Source organism: Triturus cristatus, chromosome 3_1 (genome assembly GCF_964204655.1).
Source record: "Triturus cristatus chromosome 3_1, aTriCri1.1, whole genome shotgun sequence".
Taxonomy (NCBI): Eukaryota; Metazoa; Chordata; class Amphibia; order Caudata; family Salamandridae; genus Triturus; species Triturus cristatus.
Window position 1 is genome coordinate 873,218,061 of NC_140583.1, and position 20,540 is coordinate 873,238,600.

The window sequence follows — 20,540 nt, forward strand, 5'->3', positions numbered from 1 at the left end:
CCCCCATCACACAATGAGTATGTGTTCCGCAACAGGAAGTCATATCATTCCCTGAACATCCAGGTAGCGTGCAATGCCGAACATATTATCACAGATATTGTGGCCAAATACCCAGGAAGCACAAACGACTCATTCATGTTTTGCCACTGTGCATTACATCGCAGACTCTCAAATGGCGAATTTGGAGAGGGCTACCTGCTAGGTAAATGCATGCCATTCAGACACAGAACCAGTAGAGTGATGCAGTGGAAGGACATTATTGAACATGATTCTGTTTATACCCTGCAGTTGACAGTGCGTATGCTGTACGAGACTACATCCTCACACCGTACCTGAATCCAGCAACTGCAGGTGAGAGGAGGTACAACAGCGCACACAGAGCTACACACTATGCCATTGAGAGGACCTTTGGAATCCTAAAGAGCTGTTTCCGATGCCTCCATAAGAGTGGAGGTGCGCTACAGTACAGCCCTGAGACATGTTGCAAGATAGTGGTTGCCTGTGCAATGCTACACAACATCGCTACCAAAAAAGGAACACCAGTGGACCTGACAGACTCTGAATCATCAGATGAGGATGGACCAGCTCCACATCGCGGCCCGGCAGGTGGGGCTGGTGCGGCTGCTGGACGCATGAGACGAGATGAGATCACACAAAACTACTTCTAAGTGAGTAATGAGGACACGAGGCCACTGAATGGTGTTTTACAGGGATGTTTATTTCCTTATATTCAGGAAATAATGTATCTTACATTGTGACTGCACAATTCGTGCTTGCACATGTTTCTGTCACAGTGCAATAACTGCCATCAGCCACTGAGTCCTTATGGACTGTGTTGCGTCACACATGGTCATTAGTCCCTGGTGTCCCTTCACCTCCTATGTGCACGGCCTGTTGAGCCTCGCTGTGTCTGCGCTGTGGCCTCCCTGGAGTCATCATCCACTCTGCCCTGGCGTGCACTCCGGCATCTGTCCTGCGGAATTGGGGGAGTGATGCTGCTCCTGCTTGACTGTTCATCGGTGTCCATTGCACTAAGTGTGCCTATGTCACCTGTGGCAGTTGCGCGCATCTGGTCCACCGCATGTGTAACCTGCACCAGGACACTGCCAACGTCCTGGCAGCAGTGGGCCATCTCGCGCTGCATGCTCACACATCTTCTGGCCAGCAGGGATGTGGCGGTTGACTGGCGGTTGACTGCTCTGGTGTATAAGTCCAGCCGTGTGTATAGGCGATGTCTCTCCCTGCGCCGGGCTGCCCTGTCCCGCACGATCTCCCTGCATAGTCCCTCCAATGCACCAGTTATGGCCATTACACCTGCGCGCAATTCGGTCATATTGTGGTTGTGTGCAGCCAGTTGCCGCTGGATTGACCGTATCCCCTTTACTTGCAGGCGCTGTTGTTTGAGCATGCTGCCCTCAAGCCCGGAGAACACTGTGTCCTCTTCGCCAGGAGCAGTGCTGGTGGACGCCCGTGCCCTGCGTCTCATCCCTCTCCCTAATCTGGAGTGTTCAGGGGACTGTGTTTGCTGCTGTCCTGCACGCTGCCTGTGCACTGGCTGTTGCTCTTCTGCTGTGCCTGGTGCCTGCACCTCCAACATTGGAAGTGGTGTGACAATGTTGCGCCACCTGCATGGTGCAGCGTCTGCAGTGCTGGATTCGCCCTGCTCCTCCTGCCCTGCCTCGTCCTCCATCTCGCTGTTTCCTCACATTCATCCTCAATTTCCTGTGTTGGTGGTGGTGCTGTGGATTGAATGGCACACATTAGTTCTGTGTCCTATCTGGCATTTGTAATGCATTACATTTTACACAATAAATTCACATGGGTACTAGCTGTCTTTTTCACTATCTGCATGATGGAGTCCTCCCTATTCCACCTGGCTGTGTCTCACTGGCACAGTTATCAGTGCATGTGACTACATCTCCCATAATGCATTTCTGGGTGTGCTGTTTGACATGTACTGGAGTTGCGGTCAGGTGGCCTTTTGGGGTGTGTGAGTGGGTTGAGGATGTATCAGGGGGTTTTAGCATGCATCTTACCTTGTCTGGTGTCTGTGTGTTCGGAGCTGTCCAGGTCAGCCCCTCCACTCACACTCTCAGGCTGCAGTGTGCCCTCCACCAGCTCCTCCAGGGGTGTCGGTTCTGTTGCAGTGGAAGGCCCCCCACCGTTTTTTTTGGCCTCTGCAAGTCTTGTGGCCACCCTCTCCTTTGACCTTTGCCGCATGTCATACCACCGTTTTCGGAGGTCCTCGGTGTGTGACACCAATGGCATTCACTTTTTCTTGGATGTCACTCCAAATTTTGCGCTTTCTGGCCTCTGGCACACATAGGGAACTTTTCCCAAATAGGACATCATGGCTGGTGACAACCTCCTGGGTGAAGACCTCCAGCTCCCTGTCGCTGAATGTATGCTTTCTTTTCCTTACTGGTTCTTCATGCTGCTTCTCTGGCCCCTGGGAATCCATTTGGCTTGCTTTCAGTAGTTGAGCACAACTGTTCTCCTCTCCACACAGGCTCTCACACAGCTACTGGCTCAAACACAGCTGCTGGCAATCAGGTGCAGCATGGGCAGTCAACCTTCCTGGGTGTGATGTCATCATTCTGCACCTGAATTGCAGATTCCCGGATTAGCGAATCCTTATTTGCGATTTCGCTATTAAGGAATCGCTATTTAAGTAATCGCAAATTAATTCTGCGAATGTTTGGGAATCGCTAAATAATAGCGAAAAAATACCTACATCGGAATTTGCGATTCCGAAATTGCGATTCGCCAAAAATCGCTATTTCAGAATCGCAAATTCAGTTCTACCTACATATGGCCCATAAATATGAAATAATGTGCCCTGAAGTAAAGCACTGAAGGAAATATCTCAGACAAAACTGTTTCTGAAAGTAAGACCTGTAACCATTGATTTACACTTAAAAAATAAGTATTCAAAAGCCAATTTTAACTAAACAAATATTCTATGAATTGGTTTCTAAGAAAAGCTAAATGCCGTTTGTTCTGAAAAATTCCATTAAACAGTTTAGTTGAAATGGGTTCTCAGTAACGTTATTACATTAAATCATTTTTCCATGAAATCACATACAACCATGTTTCTCTTCAGTGTTTTTCCTTTTCAGAAAATAAGCAAAATAAAATTCATTAAGTGGTGTTTTTTTATTTTGTTGAGCTGAAATGTATTAAAACCGAGCAGAAAACCATGTGCAGAATAGTCCTATATTTGCAACATATTCAAGGTTCTTTGCCTGGGTCTGCTCTAAGCAGTTGCATTGTGTATTGTTTTCACTTGTTGCACAAATGTACTTTATTTCCTGTGTATGCCTTATTATAATTATACATGAAAGTAGGCGTTCTGAAATGTTTCTGATTTGATTTATCATACTTTAATGTTTTACTATGGTCTATGCGTAGGCAACTTTATTAGTGCAGTCCTATCATGTCACTTTCACTACCTGGAACCTATAAAATGTACCTTTTTGGAATGTGTGGCAATCTTTTCTCGCCTTCAACTGTGCAAACTCACATTAGTCTATCTATTTCTTTTATACGTAGACTTTAACTGCCTGAGCAGATTTATGGTAGTCCTTTGCTGAACTAAAATTTGGTTCTGGCTATTTATTTGCTTTGGAGTTCGACCTGATGCTGTTGCCTCTCACAATCGTTATTATTTGAAGCATCAATGATGCTGATTTTAATTTGAACAAAACCTTTATGATTTTCACTTCAAATTTTGACCGGTAATGGGTTTCTTTACTGTCATAAGGCTATTGAGACTCACATGGCCCTAATTCTGTGTCTCAAACCGTTTAATTTATTAGTTAAAGCATTAATAGAGTGATGAAAGTCAATGTTTTTAAATAATGTTATTGATGCTCAAAATAGTATGATGGGTCCTTCTGAGTCTTTCTGAAGTAAAATACAATTCAACATTAGCAGGGTAATGAAAACGCAGCTGTCTAGGAGATCAGTCAAATATATTACAAGACAGTGAATTGAGACCATCATTCAATTTCGAAATCTGGTTAAAAATCCAATAATGTTTCATTACCAAGGTGTTAAAAAGGAGTTATTCATGCCAGTGAAGTAAAAATACTATTGTCCAACATGCACTTTAATGAAGTTATTGGGTTTGGGCTGATCGAAACATAGATTGCCTTCATGTTATATTCGCGTGATGCACATGCATTCTTGCGAGACAAATGGATTTCCTTTTACTATTTTATCTTTGAATCGAATGAAATGTAATGTATTATATATATACTTTTATGGTCATATTGGCCGAAATAAAGTTTTCTGAACTGAACTATTGTCCAACATGAAGAAACAATTAAATAGTCTGGCCATGACATACACAATACAATGGCAAAGTACCTGTTCATGCTAGATATTGGGTTCAGTTATCATCAAGATCAAGAATGTATTCTAAAAAATGGAATGATGATGTTTCCACTCTTAATGTAACTAACATGTTAGTCAACGATAAACAATGAAGGCGATTCTGTCATTCAGGCAAGAATAATCTCAGCATATTCTGATAGTAATTCACCTACTAAGCAAGTTACATGCTTACTCCCAGATTGTCCATTTTCTCTACACAAAAGATTGCTTATAGAAATTAGGGACCAATCCACAAATTGAAATTGCAAGGAAAGAACATTATTTCAGTTTTGTAAGCAATTAAATGGAGGCAATTAAGATTCATTCACTCATCTATGGTATTTAGCCATAATAAACATTTTAGGTATTGATCTTCCAACCTATCTACTCAAATCATGACGAGGTTATCATCGATGTAAAAGTGATACATCAGCTCCAATTCAGCAATCTAGGAAAGAGGTGTTCTGATATAGATGTAAAAATTACATAGTGAGGGGTGAAAATCTTGGTGGTTGGAGAATGTGTGGAGGGCTTATGTCGAAAGGATGCTTGGTGTAGATACATTATGATGGAAACATCCTCTATCACTATCTTCAGCCAGATCTAAATAAACACTAGTCAGTACCTCAGAACAATTGTCTTTACTTGTCATTGGTATATGCACTTGCTTAGAGCTACTTTATTGTACATACTTTTTACTGGCAGCAAGAGCTAAACTTCCAGACCTAAAAAACAGAAGTGTACAGTATGTTCAGTGTTAAATTCCCAGTTGATAAGAAGCACTGGCTCACACATTTACCTGAATCGCTTTGGGTTGATTTACTGTTACACAGAAACTGCTTCCTACATTGATGTGCTCGAGATGTATTAGAAAGCGTTTGCTCTTTCTTCAAGTAAAAGAAGCTCTGCAAATCCAAACCTAGCAGCACTTACCCAGGAGCCATCCCAGCCACACTGCTAAGGTCCCACCATTTCAAACTAGGAAGAAATTAGAAATAACAAGAAGCCTAGTAGTCGAGGTGAATGTAAAAAAATTATGGATGGACGGAATGCTTGAATTAATATCAGCCACTGGTAATTACTTGGGGTTACCTCTCAGTTCATAATTATTGTGCCTCACCATGCCACCTCAGCTTGAACCCAGCCATATGCAAATCAGTCTTGATCCTACTCAAACAGGAACAGTCCTGGTCGAACTGCCAGGCAGGTCTTCCCTGAACCAGAACACAAGCAACTCAAGACTGAAGACTGGGTTTGCCCTTATTAGGGCTCATCGGACAGGTATAGATTTGTTCCAGTAGCACAGGGTGCAAAGGACACACATGTGAGCATACCAGTCCCACTTAGGGTGTGGAAGTGAAGTATACAAAAAAGTAATGGATGGAATGCTTGAATTAATTTTAGCCACTGGTAATTACACGGGCCGCTTCCCAGTCCATCGTTATTTTGCACATCATGCCACCTCAGCTTGGACCCAACCATATACAAATCAGTCTTGTCCCTGTGCCAATAGGAACAGTACAGCCCGAACTGCCAGGCCAGGTCCTCCTTGAACTGAAACGCAAACAACCCAAGACCAGTTTTGCCCTTATTAGGGCTTGTCAGTCGGGTGTAACTTAGTTCCAGTGGCACTGTGTGCACAGGCCCCATCTGGACGTACCCGGCCCTCTTAGGGCGTCGCACTAAAGTATATAAACAAGCATTTGCAATGCAATAGGTCTCGCATTTACGTGAGTTTGAGCTATTGACATTGCAAATAACAATGCCTTTTATTTTTGTTTTCGTTTTCAAAACATAAATAAAAGGCATTGTCATTTACAATGCCAATAGCTTTAACTCGTGTAATTGCGAGACCTATTGCATTGCAAATGCTTGTTGTTTTGAGAATCTGGTCACCCTCTTACAAGGCCAAATATTTTAAAGACTCGGCTTGTGCACTGACTCTCGGAGCCAGAACCGATCCGTGCCTCTGCTACCCCTGTTTATTTGTTAGCTTGTCCAACTCTAAAGATTTATTTTATTCTACTTAACGTTCCCAACATCTGCAGGCAGTGGGAGGGGCCTGATGAGCTCGCAGGCAGCACTCGCAGTGTGCGCCGGAAGCTGTAGACCCAAGGTACGCCGGGAGCTGTAGTTCGTTCGTTCCCGGAAGCCGGAAGTGGGGGCGGGACACCTATGAGGCTGGGCCAGCCAGGCAGCTGCTATGGATTGGGAGTGAAGGGGAGCGGCTGGTGCAGCAGTGACCGGCTGCGGCGATGGAGGTGTGCAGTGGCCGTTTGCAGGAGCCGCCGCTGCAGGGTGACAGCAGGTGAGGAGAGACAGAGACTGTCATGGTGGGAGTGGCGCGGCTGTGTGTCTTAGGGGCGGCGTGATGAGTGTGGGGGGTCATCGCTGGGAGTGGTCTTCAGTGGAGCAGCTGCAGTCATATGGGACAGTTGTGTGTAATCCTGTTTTGTGGCCAGAATATTCTCTCCGTCCTGCAGCCTCTTTCCAAAATCTCAGTTGTTTCTGTAGCGAGGTGACATGGTTTTGGTCATGCGTGTTGCAAGAGCCTGCCGTCGCATCATGATTTTGCCTCCTCAACTGGAAGAATAAGCATCGGTGCATTTCTTTTGTGCATTTTCAACTATTATTTTTAAGATGAACATATAGTACCAGCATACATAATATAGGTTGTGCGCATGACTATTCGTACATGAAAATAAAGGGTGTGCAGTGTAGTTTCACCATAATAATAAGAGGGTGTGCACATGCAATCGTACTGTACGTAACACTAATTTTAAAGGGTGTGTACCCATAGCCATCCTATACCCACACCATCGTTATATAATTTACTAATCTTCATTGTGCACCACATAGTGCAGAGACTAATCCCCCCCTCCATACCCTATCGTTCACCCGCAAGCTGCCATTTGCTGACAATGCCAATATAATCTGTAAATTTCGAACAGTGCGGCTTCGGTCTGTCTCCCTTGAGAGGCATCTCGGTGGCGAGGTGTGTGCGCGCATGTTAGGCAGCCGCGGATGCGGTGAGGGGGGTCGGCAGCGGCGGGGTGTGTGCGCGCGCGTGTGTCTGTGTGTTTGCGTGTGTGTCTGCGCAAGCGCGTCTCAGAAGCGCGTCCACAGACCCCGATCGATGCGCGTGCCCCGGTCTGTCTCCCTTCATAGGCATCACGGCAGCAATAGTTCTCGTTGGCGGAAGCGCTTCGCGCTGCATCGCTGTGCAGAGTAGTTTCACCATAATAATAAGAGGGTGTGCACATGCAATCGTACTGTACGTAACACTAATTTTAAAGGGTGTGTACCCATAGCCATCCTATACCCACACCATCGTTATATAATTTACTAATCTCCATTGTGCACCACATAGTGCAGAGACTAATCCCCCCCATACCCTATCGTTCACCCGCAAGCTGCCATTTGCTGACAATGCCAATATAATCTGTAAATTTCGAACAGTGCGGCTTCGGTCTGTCTCCCTTGAGAGGCATCTCGGTGGCGAGGTGTGAGCGCGCGCGTTAGGCAGCCGCGTATGCGGTGAGGGGGGTCGGCAGCGGCGGGGTGTGTGCGCGCGCGTGTGTCTGTGTGGGTGCGCCTGCACAAGCGCGTCTCAGAAGCGCGTCCACAGACCCCGATCGCTGCGCGTGCCCCGGTCTGTCTCCCTTGAGAGGCATCGTGGCAACAATAGTTCTCGTTGGCGGCAGCGCTTCGCGCTGCAACGCCAGCGAGACCTAAAAAGAGATGGACGGAATGCTTGGAATAATCTCAGCCACCTGTAATTTCCTGGGCCGCATCCCAATCCATTGTTATTTTCCACACCATGTCACCTCAACTTCGCCTTCACGCAGCCATATGCAAATCAGTCTTGGCCCTGCTTCAATAGCAACAGTCCAGCCTGAGAAGCCAGGCCAGGTCCTCCCTGAATGGGACCACAAACCACCCAAAACCTGTTTTGCCCTTATTAGGGCTCATCAGTCGGGCATAGCTTGGTTCCAGTGGCACAGTGTGCAAGAAACCCATGTCTGGGCAAACCCATCCCACGTAGGGTGTCACGCTGAATTATACAAAAAAGTGAGGATGGAATGCTTGAAATAATCTAAGCCATTAGTGAGTAGTAAGACCGCATCCCAGTCCAGCATTATTTACCACACCACGCCACCTCAGCCTTGACCCACCCATATGCAAATTACTCTTCACCCGGCTCCAATAGGAACAGTCCGTCCAAATTGCCAGGACAGGTTCACCCTGAAATAACAATGGTCTGGAATGTTGCTCGAGTAATTACTATTGGCTGAAATGAATTCCATTCATCACTTTTTTTAGGTCTCGCGTGGCGTTGCAGCGCAAAGCAATACTCGCCTCGGTGAGAATTATTGTCAACAAGTAATTTAAGAAGAGGGCTTGAAGCCCCGCCCCTCATTTCCATTGGCTGGCGTCACCGTTTATGGTAAACGCTGGGCTGCCATTGGAAATTAGCTTTCTGGGTTGCCTCCCTTTGGCTTTTTGGTCCGGCCCACCCGGACTGGCTCGCCTGCTTTCCTTCTGTTGTTAAGCTTTTTCTTATCTTAGTGGGCATGTTGTATTAGATTCTGTGTTTTTGTGTTCACTGGACCATTGCGGGTGCTTAGCTGTTTGCTGATGCCATAATAGAAGAGTGAGGAGCGCTTCCAGAACAAGGTAAGGCGAGTTTTTTCGAGATTTTTTCTTTTGTGTTGTTGTATTATATGTGCGTTTCTTTTTAAATGTGTTTTAAATGTCTTTTTGCTGGCGGAGCGGGGCTGGGTACCATCATGGCCGTGCAGGCTGATCTGATTCCCCAGTCTCAGCTGGTGCCCCTGCAGCCCGCAGCAGCGGCGCTCTCTGTGTGCTCCTCCAGCTCTTCGTCCACTGACTCTTCCTCGCCCTCCCCGTGCCTGGCCGCTCCGGCCGCAGCCTCGGCAGCCCCTCCGACCACCTCCAGTGCAGGACTCTTCCGGCCGGAGCCCCTGCTGCCAGCGGCATCCAGCGGCCCCACCCCTGCAGCAGCGGCGCGGGGAGCGGCATTAGCACCAGCGGAGGCGGCAGCAGCCCCAACCTCCTCCCGGGCAGCGGCGGCATCAGCGGCGGAGCCTGCACCCCCGGGTGGCCATGGCCATCAGCACCACCTTTGCGGCCGGCATCGTGAAAGTACTTTAAAACTCATGCTCACATCGAAGTCTTCTGAAAATCTAATGTTCGAGGCATATGAGCTGCAGATCACACGCTTAGGATAGTAGATCGCCATCTGGTGTTGGGCTCGGATGCTTGCAGGTTGTTGTTGTCTTCGGAAGAAGTCTTTGGTCATGAGATAGGTGACTCCTCCCTTGGACTACAGTGCGCATGGGCATCAACTCCATCCTTAGATTGTTTTTTTTCGCCATTGGGTTTGGATGCAACTTTTCCGCTTCGGTTGGAAATCTCAATTCCAAGCTTTTCGAAGCGAAAAACTTCCACAAAACCATCGAAGCACCTTCACTCGACATCGATTTCATTGGCTCCATTCCGGACGTCGACGCGGGCCGCTGCGCCTATCCACGCCGTGAGGCCTACGGCTCATGGAAAGGACGCCTTTCAAAAAATGCCCCCAGTGTGGAGCAAAATTTCCGCAGAGTGACCACCACAAAGTCTGCAACCTGTGCCTATCACCGGAACACGACGAGTCCAGCTGTCCAGCCTGCGCAGCATTTCGATCCAAAAAGACCATTCGAGATCGAAGGGCTCGACGCCACATCATGGCACAGAGACCAGCTCCGGAACCAGAAAATATCTTTGATGAGGGTCCCGATGTCCCGGAAGAAGATTTCGAGGATCTACAAATCATCTCCGAAGCAGACCCCATTACTCCTGGTCAACGCGTGAGTACTACTGCCCCTGCCCCAACCCCTCCAAAACCAAAGGCATTGGTCAAGACTTCGCCTGCTGGCCTCCGTCAAGACCGAAAACATCCTTCAGAAGCCCCGCCTCCGGGCTCGGCTCCGAAGAAACATAAGCCTTCCGGTAGCTCCGCATGTCATTGTTCCACCGGCACCTTCGGCACCGAAGACAAAAGACCTCTCGGCACCGAAATTGGCTCCGATGCCTTCGGCACCGAAAACATCGAGGCCCATAGATAAACCGGCACCGAAAGTTCCCAAGCTGAAAGATACAACTTCGGCTCCGAAACCATCGTCGGCACCAAAACCACCGGCTAAGGACTCTCACACACCTCCTAAAGCCAAAAACTCCACCGATCAACCAAAACCTCGATCGGAACCGAAAAAAATCGGCGCCAAAAACTGTTCCCGAGGAACAAGAACTTTTCCATCCAGATCCCATTGATCCAAGACAGAAAAAGATCTATATTAATCCAAAGACTGGACATGTCACCGCGGTGCCATGTAAAAAACGGAAACTGGACACACCACCTGCCCCAGTTCCTATAAACAAGAAGGACTCTGCAACATCGCCTATTCCTCCTTCCTCTCCCATACTACCTTCTACCCCACCCCCTCTGCCTACACCACCCTTACCTCTACCCTCTCCATCACATACACCACCTCCACAGGATGATGATGATGACCTAGGGGTTGGGGGTGATCCTAATGATCCGTTCACGGATCCAGATACCGCACCACTGGATGATTGGGCATTCCCTCTACCAGACATGCCTGACCCTCCACCATATCCCTCCAAACCATCACCTCCAGATGACCACCTGGGGTTTGGCCAATTATTAAATAGAGCAGCACTTTACCATGGCGTCACCATGCACTCCGACGCACCTGAGGAAGACTTCCTATTAGATACTTTTGAGCAGTCTCAAAAGTCTGTACAAATTTTACCTATGATTAAAGGAGTCATAAAACACGCCCCAGAGGTATTTAAAGACCCCGTCCGTGCCAGGGTTCTGAACCCAAGAATAGAAAAGAAATATAGGCCTGCCCCTGAAGATCCTTGTTACATCAAAGGACAGCACCCTTTGGATTCTTTGGTTGTTTCCAACGCTAGGAAACGCGCCAACTCCCAAAACACAGAAGATATACCACCCCCCGTCAAAGAATCCAAACTGTTAGAAGCCTCTGGCAAACGAGTAGCAGCACAAGCCGCTAACCATTGGCGTATTGCCAACACCCCAGCCCTACTAGCACGCTATGACAGGGCTCACTACGACCAGTTGGAGAATCTGTTACAACATCTGCCAGACCAATATAAAACCCAGGCAAATGACCTTATCCAGGAGGGAAAACTTATTTCAAATGCGTCAATTAAATGTGCGCTTGACGCCGCAGACACCGCCTCTAGACCAATAAACACAAGTGTGCTCCTTAGACGACATGCCTGGCTACGCATTTCAGGCTTTAAGCCAGAGGTACAAACTACCATACTTAGTCAGCCATTCAACCAAGAACAGCTATTTGGGCCAGCAGTAGACACTGCCCTTGAAAAGATGAAAAAAGACACCGAGACTGCTAAGTCCATGGGAGCATTAGTCTCCACAACCACGTGGCTCCTTTCGACGCTCCTTCTACAGAGGAGCCTCCAAGAATATGGGAGCGGACACCTCCTCTACGTTCAAACCCGCTACACAAACATCCCCCAGTAGAGGATATTTTAGAGTAGGATACAGAGGAAACAACAACAAGGGACGAGGTCGAGGCAATACCAACACTCGCACCTCCCCTGCCACAAAACAGTGACTTTCCTCCACTCCCACCAGACCATTTCACTCCAGTTGGAGGAAGACTCAAACAGTTCCTACCTGTCTGGAACTCCATCACAACAGACAAGTGGGTAAGACAAATTATCCAGTATGGTTACTGCCTGGAACTCACAATTACCCCCCCCCACATATACCACCCAAACAGCATTCCATGTCACCAGACCATCCTACGCTCCTCAAACAAGAGGTTCTCTGATTGCTTCAAAAACACGCAATAGTGCCAGTTCCCTTACAACATCAGGGTACAGGGGTATACTCACTATACTTCCTAATCCCCAAAAAGGACGGGACTCTAAGACCAATACTCAACCTCAGACCCCTAAATCTGTATATAAACTCACATAATTTCCATATGATCACTCTTCAACAAGTGCTCCCACTACTACAACAAGGCGATTTCCTTGCCACACTAGATCTCAAGGACGCCTACTTCCACATTCCCATACATCCTGCTCACAGGAAGTACCTAAGGTTTGTGGTGGACGGACAACACTACCAGTTTACAGTCCTTCCATTCGGAGTAACAACCGCACCCAGAATATTCACCAAATGTCTAGCAGTAGTAGCAGCACATCTCAGAAGACAACAAATTCATGTCTTCCCGTATCTAGACGACTGGCTAATAAAAACCAAGTCATTCAACAAATGTGTTCTACACACTGACCAAACTATCCAAATCTTACACAACTTGGGATTCACAATAAACTAGCCCAAATCTCATCTCCAACCCTCTCACATACATCAGTATCTAGGAGCCACCATAAACACCTCCAAAGCCCTAGCATATCCCAGCCCAGCCAGGATAGCCAATATACAAGCTCTTATCGCAAAATTTCAAACCCAACACTCTCTTCCAGCAAAAGTGTTCATGCACAGGATGGGGGAGCCAATCTCCTCGGACACACCACTCAGGGCAAATGGAACACTCAACAGAAAGTGCTCCATATCAATTACCTCGAACTGCTAGCAGTGTTCCTAGCACTAAAATCATTCCAACTACATCTCCAGAACAAAACTGTCCTCATCCGGACGGACAACATGACAGCCATGTATTACATACAAAAACAAGGAGGCACACATTCTCTCCAGCTGTCCCAGCTCGCACAGAACATTTGGAGATGGGCCATTCCCCAGAACATATACCTACTTGCAGAACACCTTCCAGGGTTTCACAATCAAATTGCAGATCTGTTAAGTCGACAAACTCAACAGATCCACGAATGGGAATTACATCCACAAGTCCTACTGCCCTTTTTCCAACAATGGGACCAACCAGACATAGATCTGTTCGCCACACACGAAAACGCAAAATGCCCACCCTTCGCCGCCAGGTTTCCCCACCCGGAGTCAAAGGGCAATGCGATATGGATGAACTGGTCAGGCAGATTTGCGTACGCTTTTCCGCCTCTCCCACTCATTCCATTAGTGGTACACAAGCTCAGGCAACAGTCTCTCAAACTGATCCTAGTAGCTCCCACATGGGCACGCCAGCCGTGGTTCCCAACACTACTGGAACTCTCGCTAGTTCCACACCAAAAACTGCACCTCTCCCCGTCCTCATTAACCCAGAACCATGGAGAAATCAGACACTAAGAACCAGGTCAACTGAATCTAGCGATCTGGCTCCTGAAGTCCTAGAGTTTGGTTACCTAAACCTGCCACCAGACTGCGTGAATATTATAAAGGAGGCCAGAAGACCTACCACTAGAGCCTGCTATGCTGCAAAATGGAAGAGATTTGCGATTTACTGCACTAACAATCATATAAACCCGTTGGATGCATCCATCCAAGACATCATTTGCTACTTACTGCACTTGCAAAGATGTAATTTGGCATACTCATCCATACGTCTCCACCTGGCAGCATTAGCAGCCTACTTACAAAATCGACAACACTTGTCACTATTTAGAGTACCTGCGATCAAAGCCTTCATGGAAGGACTTAAAAGGATTATTCCTCCCAGATTACCACCCTCTCCAGTGTGGAATCTAAACATTGTTCTTACAAGGCTCATGGGACCCCATTTGAACCTCTGCATAAATGCGAACTACAGTTCCTCACATGGAAAGTGGCTTTCCTTATCGCTATCACATCCCTCAGAAGGGTTAGTGAAATCCAGGCTTTAACCATACAAGAACCAATCTTACAATTACACCGCAACAAAGTGGTTCTTAGAACAAATCCGAAATTCCTTCCAAAAGTCATATCTCCGTTCCATCTTAACCAATCAGTAGAGCTACCAGTGTTCTTCCCAAATCCGGACTCGGTAGCTGAAAGAGGTCTTAGACGTTAAAAGAGCCCTACTTTACTACATTGACAGAACCAAAGCTTTCCGCAAAACCAAACAATTGTTTGTTGCTTTCTCTCCACCACATAAAGGCAACCCCATTTCCAAATCCGGGATAGACAGGTGGATAGTTAAATGTATCCAAATATGCTACCACAAGGCTAAACGCACAATAACAGTTCCCCCTAGAGCGCATTCCACATGCAAAATAGGGGCTTCCATGGCATTCTTAGGAAACATTCCCTTAGAACAGGGGTACTCACAAACTTTCTGTCGGGGGCCAAAATTACAGTGTGGTTAGTGGCCGAGGGCCGCACTGATAGGGGTGGAGTCTGTGGGGGCGGGATCAGTGGGGGGCGGAGCTAGAGTAAAACAAAAAAAACTTTCAAAACATTAGACAATGCTGTATTTCACAATCAGATGCAACTACAAAGAAGAACTTGCCGTGCACTGGACCTATAAACACCTGGATGTGACTCAATTCTAATTACGCACTTGACAAGAACAATATGCTGCTTAAAACAAATTAACATCCTAGAAAACGCAAACACTCATAGGGAATGCAAGATTAAGTAAAGCATGTGAAATGTAAGCAGTGAGTGCTTTCGCATGAAAAGGTAAGGCCATGGATACAGGGCCCGGAAAGGACCCGTTTCAGTGCCCATTGCATATATCCTTTCAAAACACAGTGGCTTAAAAAGACCACATTCGTAAACACACAGACGCTGTATACATTTCGTTTTCCCAATTCCAATTCCCATTCAGTAACTCCAGGCAAGGTGCACTTTCCCACACAGGGAAAACAATGTTGTTCAAAGAGTGGAGAAAACAAAAGTATCACTTCACTAGCAAACACTGTAACGTGGCGCTAATGTGTTTAGGTGCAAATAAATCAATCTGGCCACCTTGCAACCACTCTGTCTTGCTTTAATTAGTTATGTATTTTTGACATTTGGAATCTTTTATTCCTCTCCACCCCGGGGCTGCACTGGTGTCAGAAAAAGGACGTTTCCAGCAAAAATGTTTTCTTTTTTGGATCCATTTCACAGGGGAGCAAATAAAGGAAAGGAGGAAAGAGAAGGTAATACCTGTTTCCTGAAGTCTTGGTTTTGCACTAACTGAGAAGCGAGACCAAAAGAGAGGGAAGATTCGGAGGCTTAAAGGCCGTCACCAGTGCATGCGCTCACAGTTATAGGGACTTGGGGAGGCTGCGCGCAGGAGCCATATGGAGTAACTGTAGGAAAATATACATGACACATTTTCCTGGTCGCATGGCTTCACTATATTAAAAAGCACGTTCGTAGGTCTCGCGCACAAACGATTAAAGAAAATAAACATACCTGTGCAGGCGCTGCTTGAAGGTTCTCCGGGGCTGCGGGCAGGATGGACGTCGTGAAGAGGGACACAGGAAGCTCACCAAAAGGTCCTTTAAATGTCAGCTGTAACTCGCGCTAGTTACAGCTGACTTTTAAAGGGCGTGAGCTTCGTGTGACGTCAGAGGCAGGCAGGCCAATCCGATGCAAGCAGTAAGCAGAGACGATGGCCGCAGGAGGAAACGTTGTGAGTACGTATTAAAGCGATTTCACAACGTTTGCTCCTGCGGCCATCTTCCCTGCTTACTCCCTCCACGGAAGTGTACTGGCATCGATCAAGGTCCGCGGGCCGCCAGCGGCCCGCACTATGAGGAACCCTGCCTTAGAAGATATTTGTAAGGCAGCCACATGGTCTACAACACACACCTTCACTAAACACTATTGTGCTGACGTGCAAGCAAAGCAACAAGCTTCTGTGGGTTAGGCTAAAACTTTATTTCAAACTGCTGCAACCGATACAGGTGACCACCGCTAGGGGAGACACTGCTATATAGTCTATCCTAAGTGTGTGATCTGCAGCTCATATGCCTCAAACGGAATATGCTACTTACCAGTATGCATCTGTTCTTGGCATGTAGAGCTGCAGAGCCACACACGCCCACCCACCTCCCCAGGACCTGTATCTGTTCTAGCATTGTCTTACTTAGACATCACACATGGACATCTCTCTCTTTTCTACAAACTCCATCATTTCCCATCATGGCGAAAAACAATCCAAGGATGGAGTTGATGCCCATGCGCACTGTAGTCCAAGGGAGGAGTCACCTATCTCGTGACCAAAGACTTCTTCCGAAGACAACAACAACCTGCAAGCATCCGATCCCAACACCAGATGGCGATCTACTATCCTAAGTGTGTGGCTCTGCAGCTCTACATGCCAAGAACAGATGCATACTGGTAAGTAGCATATTCCTATCCTGTCGCACAACCCCCCTCCCCACTTCCCGAAAACTTACTGTACAACTGATCCCCATTCCCGTCTGAAAACGTACCCTGCAGCCATACCTCTCCAACGCTCCCGCCCTAGGACACACATGCGAAACCACAACACTCAACTCACTTGTGTACCCCTCCCCCCAAAGCTGAACACACCGTCACAGACATTTCACTGTCTCCGTCCAGTCACGTGGCACCGCTTTGTGATATTATGTTGTGTGTGTTTGTGCAGCGCTAAATGAGGTGATACGAGTGCACCTGTGAACAGAAACTTGGGCCCACACTTCTCAGGGCATGATTAAAAGTGTGCACCTCGTCGTCTGACTAGCGAGATCATTTGTGGGCATTTTCACGTACATACATGATTCCCTTTACTCTGCAACTGTGGGCCGTATACAACTTAAAGATAAACTAGCACAACTGGCAGCACACTCTCCGCCTGAGGGTCACATCGTGTGTGTGTGGGGGGGTCATCTTTAGCCTCCTCGGAATTCGGCAGCAAAGTGCGAGCATGCAGGCGCGTTGAAGTGTTAAACTGTGGCCGGGGAGTTGGGAGATGTGTCTGGAGGGAAAGCTGATTAAATCCTAAACAGGGAGAGCACAGGTAAGCGAAGTGGGTCAGAGCGGCGCATCCGAGCTAAGAGGCGGGAGTGGGGGCCTTGGGAGGGCTGACTGATGGCGCTGGAGCCCTCATAGGAGGGCAGGCGGTTCTGCCTCACCCGGGGAAGGCTGGTGTGTGGCCGGGACAGAGAGGGGCCAGCGGTGGACAAAGCACCCCATCCTCTCGGAGCTGGTGTACTTTCAGGGGGGCTGAGGTGAACTGATCAGACGTTAGACTGCAGAGCCCTCATATAGTGGGTACATTGTTCATGTGTTTTGTAACCTGTAGAAAGGCTGTAATGACCCTGCCTGCACCTGTGTGGAGATAGTACTGCTCTCACAAAACCCCATCTGTTCTCAGCCGATATCATGCATAGCGCAGCTCCAGCCAATGCCTTCCCACAATCCCCTGGGAGCTTTTAGTGAAATGTAAGCGTCGGTCCGGGGCTGGCAGCAATTACTTTTGATGGAGAGGAAGTACAACCGCGGGCCCTGCAGCCTTATCATTCACTATATCTCTGCTCTTGGCGCAGAGGGTCACACAGTGATGTAGAGGCGCGCCGGGTGAGCTGTGCCACAAGCACACAGCCCCAGTTCGTGGCACTATACAATGTAGATTCAGATTGCAGCAGGATACAATTTTACTGAGAAATAACTTGTTTCTTCGTCAGCTAGGACGACCCCCCTCCTCTCCCCCCCCCCCCCCCCCCATACTGCTTCTAGGCGCACGCAGCATTCTTAAGCTACTGTGGGCTCAGCTGGACAGACACCCGACACCTTCTCTCACCCACTTCTAAGTGTTTCACGGGTCTTTAAAAGATCACTTCCTGCTGAACGAGGCTCTGTTTGTTTGTTCCCAGATCCCTGCATTATTCACTCTGCATATTCATTCCAACTGTAAAGTACTTTGCTGCCACCAAGGGTGGGGGATGGCGCAAGGAGGGAGTTCAGGGCTGAGGCTCTGGGGGTGAGCTGGGAGCGAGGGGTCATCTGCTTCAGGGTGGTCGGGATTGGTAAAATGAGGAGTGGGCAAAACTGAAACAAGCATTTGCAATGCAATAGGTCTCGCATTTAAGCGAGTTTCAGCTATTGGCATTGTAAATGACAATCCCTTTTATTTATGTTTTAAAAACCAAAACATAAATAAAAGTGATTGTCATTTACAATGGCAATAGCTCAAACTTGTGTAAATTCGAGACCCATTGCATTGCAAATGCTTGTTCTATTTTGTTTTGTATACTAGGAAAAGATTAGAATTAACAGGAAGCCTATTAGTCGAGGTGAATACAAACAAATGATGGATGGAATGCTTGAATTAATCTCAGCTTCTGGTAATTATTTGGGGTCACATCACAGTTCATCATTATTTTGCACACCATGCCATCTCTGCTTGGGCCACGCCATATGCAAATCAGCCTTGACCCTACTCCAACAGTAACTGCTCAAATTGCCAGGCCAGGGTCTTTCCTGAACCAGAACACAAGCAACCTAAGGTCGGTTTTGACCGGTTGAGAGCAGTGGTTCTTAACCTGTGGTCCATGGACCCTTGGGGTCAGCAACACCTAATCAGGAGGTCTGTCACGGTTTAGAAAATTAAAAAATATTTGCAAATTAATCAAGTTGGTATACTTGAAAAGGCTCTATTTAAAATTGATAGCTTTAAAATGCTCTGGAAATGTGAAGGAAGGTTAATTGGAAGCTAAACATTAATTTGGTATCCTTATCTTCATTCATGGGAATCTAGTATGGATGACTAGTTGCCTCGATAGAAGCTGGTACTCAGCGACTAAAACAGAGCATTCAGTAGGAGCAAAAAAGACAAAGTGATATGCTACACAGGGGCGTAACGCAGGGCCCCCAGTGTTCCCCACCCTGGAAGGAGTCCCTTGCACACCTATCTAGAGACTGTACATATAGCCACTTATCCAGTACCTAGTGCTGTCTGGTACAGCCTGCTATGGGCGATGACCTCGGAGGTAAGGCGAAAGCAACCAAGTGCAACAATATTGATGCATGGTAACAATGTAGTTAGCCTGCCAAAAAAAGGTGCCCCTGTAACTCTGTCCCTGAGCACTCGAAAAAAGCAGACAGTGAACTAGAGGGGGAAAGCAAACGACGGGAGAGGACAATACAGAGACATTGACAGAGCAGGGAGAAGAAGAGAGGCCATACAGAGTCAGGTGTGTAAGACATTTAAGTGCGAGATAAGAAATGAGAAATGGGAGAGACGACCAGTGGAAAATAAAAGAGCAGAAAATAATAATAGGACACAACCAGCAAGCCAGTTTGTGTGAGAGAAAAGTCATCTAAGCAAAGTGTGTGTGTGTGTGTGTGTCTGTGTGCATGTGCGTGTGTGTGTATGTGTGCAAGTGTGTGTGAGAGAGATCTAGAGTAAGAAATTGGAAAAAAGAGATATTACTGAGAGGCAGGTGTGTGAAAGAGGTGATAAAGAGAGAGACAACTTGGAGAGAGAAGGAGACAGGTGTTAGACACAGGTGAGAAAGAGAGAGATATGGAGTCAGGATAAATAGAAAAGTGAAGAAAGACTACCAGAGATAGGAGACAGAGGGGAGAGAAGACAAAATTAGACCAGAGTGAAGGTTCCGCTATGCAGGAATAGTCTTGCATAATTTCAGTAATTTTCCGTTATGTTTTTTATGTGAAATTATGCTGTTACTCCATGTTGTGTAATTACATGCTGTTTGCGGCAGAGATTTAGCTTGCGTGGTAACAATACGAACGACCAGAATGCAAGCTGTTGATGTTTGAGTCACTTGTGTATTTTGAAGTATTTATTTTTTTTGCGCAAAATGTTTCCTTGATTTCACAGTGGAATGCGTTTCGTTTCGCACTAAAATATAGCAATACACACTGTTTTGCAATTGTACATAATTACAATTAAATTTGCGTTATCTTTCTGAAGTTTTATGGGATAACCCAAAACTAGATTCCATACATTTCACCCACGCCTAGAGAAAATGGCATTCCAGAATTGTGAAATTGAGGAAGAAAGATAAGACATTGGAGAGGTGAGAGGTGAAGTAAGGATAGACATGAGACAAAAGTTGATCAGGGTGAAGAGATATGGTGAAAGGAGAGGAAGAAAGTCAAACGGAAGGGAGTTAGCAATGAGGGCCAGTCTGAAAATTAAGTCTAATGAGTACTAAAATACCTCTTTTTATCATGTCACTCTGAGTGTTTGAAGCTTTAGCTCCGCCTCTTCAGTGCAGCTGAGCTCAAGACCCTAGGA

At 46.9% G+C, this 20,540-nt stretch overlaps 1 protein-coding gene and 1 long non-coding RNA gene across 5 annotated transcripts in view; one reads left to right on the forward strand and one right to left on the reverse strand.

The window, feature by feature from the left end:
* The window catches only part of LOC146861215 (uncharacterized), a 170,430-nt gene extending 167,402 nt beyond the window's left edge, over positions 1 to 3,028 (forward strand). The window contains exons 3-4 of the long non-coding RNA XR_014978927.1: positions 289 to 668; positions 1,391 to 3,028. This is a non-coding gene — a long non-coding RNA (uncharacterized LOC146861215). The remainder of the gene's footprint in view (positions 1 to 288; positions 669 to 1,390) is intronic.
* Positions 1 to 20,540, reverse strand: part of KLHL23 (kelch like family member 23) — a 141,567-nt gene that overhangs the window by 63,703 nt on the left and 57,324 nt on the right. The gene's annotated exons all lie outside the window — the stretch shown is intronic.